Genomic DNA, 3,323 nt, shown 5'->3' with positions numbered 1-3,323 from the left:
TAATCTGAACAATAAAAATTTAATCAAAATAAATAAATAAATAAATAAATAAATAAAAGAAAGAAAGAAAAACAAAATGAAATAACACAAAAACATGGGAGGATGGTGGTAACCCCTAATGAAATAATAGATCTAGGCAATGATAATCAATAGCTCCTAGCATAACAAAAAGAAACAACCCATTATGTGTAAAATAAATAAATAAATAAATAAATAAAAGAAAGAAAAACAAAATGAAATAACACAAAAACAAAATGGGATGGTGGTAACCCCTAATGAAATAATAGATCTAGGCAATGATAATCAATAGCTCCTAGCATAACAAAAAGAAACAACCAGACATTATGTGTCTGCTGACAGAAGTACACATAATCGTCTTTGAAGGAGTCTTACAAAAAAAAAATCTGAATAATATCAAACTATTAGTGATAACTACCAGTTTACAAGAAATAAAGGGGACAGGAAATATGTTCAATGGTATCTGGAGGATGTAACCTCCCAAATATATAATGTGGAAAGCTGTAAAACAAGCAGCCTATTTTCTTCAACATTATATTTTGAGGAAAAGAGAATCAACAGATTAATAGTTTTAAGAGCTATAGCAATCAAATGTAGTGTTTGGTCTTGTTTGCCTTTTGATTAGAATGAGCCAACTGTTTTTTTAATGGGAAAATTTGATTGGATATTGGATTATATTCAGGAATCATTGTTAATTTTTTTTAGGTATTGTGGATATATTTTTTTTAAAAGAGCTATTTTAATATAAATACCAATTTTAATGGAATCCGTTAAATAAAAAATAAAATAGAAAAACAACCAGGCTGGTTTGGCTCAGTGGATGAGCGCTGACCTATGAACCAGAAGGTCAGAGTTCAAGTCCCAGTCAGAGCACATGCATACTGAAATATTTACAGGTAAAATGCTATGATGTCTAGGATTTGCTTCAAAATAATCCAGGAAAGGGGGTTGGGGGGAGACAAAATGAGAATGTAAATTGTCCTGGCTAGTGTGGCTTAGTTGGTTGGAGCATCACTTCATACATCAAAAAGTGATGGGTTTGATTCCTGGTCAGACTCCTGGTTGATATTTATTTCTCTTTGTCTCTCCCTTCCTCTCTGAAATCAATAAAAAATATATTTTAAAAACATAAAATGTTTAAGTATATAGGATAATATCAATAGCGATTATAAGTAAAAGGGAAATATAAAGTTCTTATTGATTAATTAGAATGTAGATTAAACAAGGATGGCCAAGAGTTGATGTTTAGTATAGCTGGGTGATGGGGTACTTGAAGTTAATTGCACTACTTTCTTTCATAGTTTAAATTTTTCCTTTATAAAAAGTGTTTTTAATAGTTCTTTAAAAAGCAATTCCAGATTAAAGGGAATTTACAACAAATTGTATGTAGTTCTCTTGAACAAGTAAACATAAAAGATAATTTCAGGACATTTGGAAAATATTTGAATTTGGAAAGGTCATTAGAAACTATTAGGAAATTAATGTTATATTTATTAGGTGTGATAATGATATCAAGGATAGATAATACAATCTCTTTACTTTTTAAATGCATAATAAAATGATTAAGAATGGGCTATCATGCCCTGGTGAGTGTGGCTCAGTTGGTTGAGTATCGTCCCATGCACCAAGGTCACCTGTTGATTCCCAGTCAGGGCACATGCCTGGCTTTCCGGCTCAATCCCCAGTAGAGGGCGTGCAGGAAACCGAGAATCCATCTAGCTCTCTCTCCCTCGCCCTTCCTCTCTCTCTAAAGTCAATAAAAACGTATTTAATTAAAAAAAAAAAAAAAAGAATGGACAATGATAATGCCTTAAGACATTATCATCTCTACTCTCCTGGTGCTTACCCAAGAACATAGCGTGACGAGCAGTAAGAACTCTCAGTTCACACTAACTCAGGGGGGAAAAGTCAGTCGGAATTAGCAAGAAGTCTGTATTGAGAATATTTCTAGGGAATTATATTTTATAAATGTTGAGTACATACAGTGATTCAAATGAATTTCCAGAATTGTTTTCCCACAGAGATTCTATCATGACAACTTGCAATGTAGTGGGGAAGTAGAGGATTGGGGGAGTGGTAAAAAGCACTTACCAGCCCTGACCAGTTCGGCTCAGTGGATAGAGCGTGGTCTGTGGACTGAAAGGTCCCAGGTTCGATTCTGGTCAAGGGCATGTACCTTGGTTGCGGGCACATCCCCAGTAGCAGGTGTGCAGGAGGCAGCTGATCGATGTTTCTAACTCTCTATCCCTCTCCCTCCCTCTCTGTAAAAAATCAATAAAGTATATATTTTTTTTAAAAAGCACTCACTGTATTATGAAATCTAGTTTTATTTGTCAAATTGGCATCTTAAACTCAGCACTGTGTGACCCAGTGGCTTTCAACTCTCCCTGCACATTGGACTAACCTGAGGACATTTTGGAAAATACTGATGTTCAGCTCCATCCAGACCATTTGGATCAGAATCTCTGGAGCTTGCGCATTGGCCATATTTTCAAAGTTACCTGCGTTATTCCTATGTACAGCCAGAGTGAGAACACAAGTTTAACACTCTGTACCCCAGTTTCATCAAGTGCAAAATGTGAGTAATATCTTCTGTTTTAGCCGCAACTGAGAATTATTGTGAGAGGTCAATGAAGTAGCATATGCAAAAATACATGGAAAAGTATAATATTTTATGTAAATGTAGGGTCATGTTCCCATGTTAGCAATCAATGTATAGCAATCCTTTAAAAATGTTTACTTCTTGGACTGTTGGTTAGTTTGTTGTAGATTAAATATGACTCAGGATCATATAAATTCCTTGGTGAAGAGTCAAATGTGACTAACTGCTTATCATCAGCCCAGATCAAATTAGCATTGATATGGAGAAGCCCAAAGTAATGAGTCTTTAGTTTACTTAATTATGAAAAGCATAAGCATTTATACATGTAAGCATTACACACATAAGCATTACACATATAGATGTCATAGAAATGCAAAATATAAATTGTAGCTCAAGTTAAGTTTGGCTGCCCAAGAAAAAGAAAAAGAAAAATGAGGGCTCACCTGTTGTGAACTAGACACTTTCATGTGTATTGACTCTTTAAATGGCAGATTAGCCCTGGCCAGGTGGCTCAGCTGGTTAGAGCATCATCCCAATATTCCAAGCTTGGGGGTTCGATCCCAAATTAGAGCACATATAAGAATCAACCAATGAGCCCTAACCGGTTTGGGTCAGTGGATAGAGCATCAGCGTGCGGACTGAAAGGTCCCAGGTTCGATTCCAGTCAAGGGCATGTACCTTGGTTGTGGGCACATCCCCAGTA

The sequence above is a fragment of the Myotis brandtii genome, unplaced genomic scaffold (genome assembly GCF_000412655.1).
Source record: "Myotis brandtii unplaced genomic scaffold, ASM41265v1 scaffold280, whole genome shotgun sequence".
NCBI classification, from domain to species: Eukaryota; Metazoa; Chordata; class Mammalia; order Chiroptera; family Vespertilionidae; genus Myotis; species Myotis brandtii.
The sequence above is the reverse complement of the archived record's forward strand: the minus strand, read 5'-3'. Positions refer to the sequence as shown.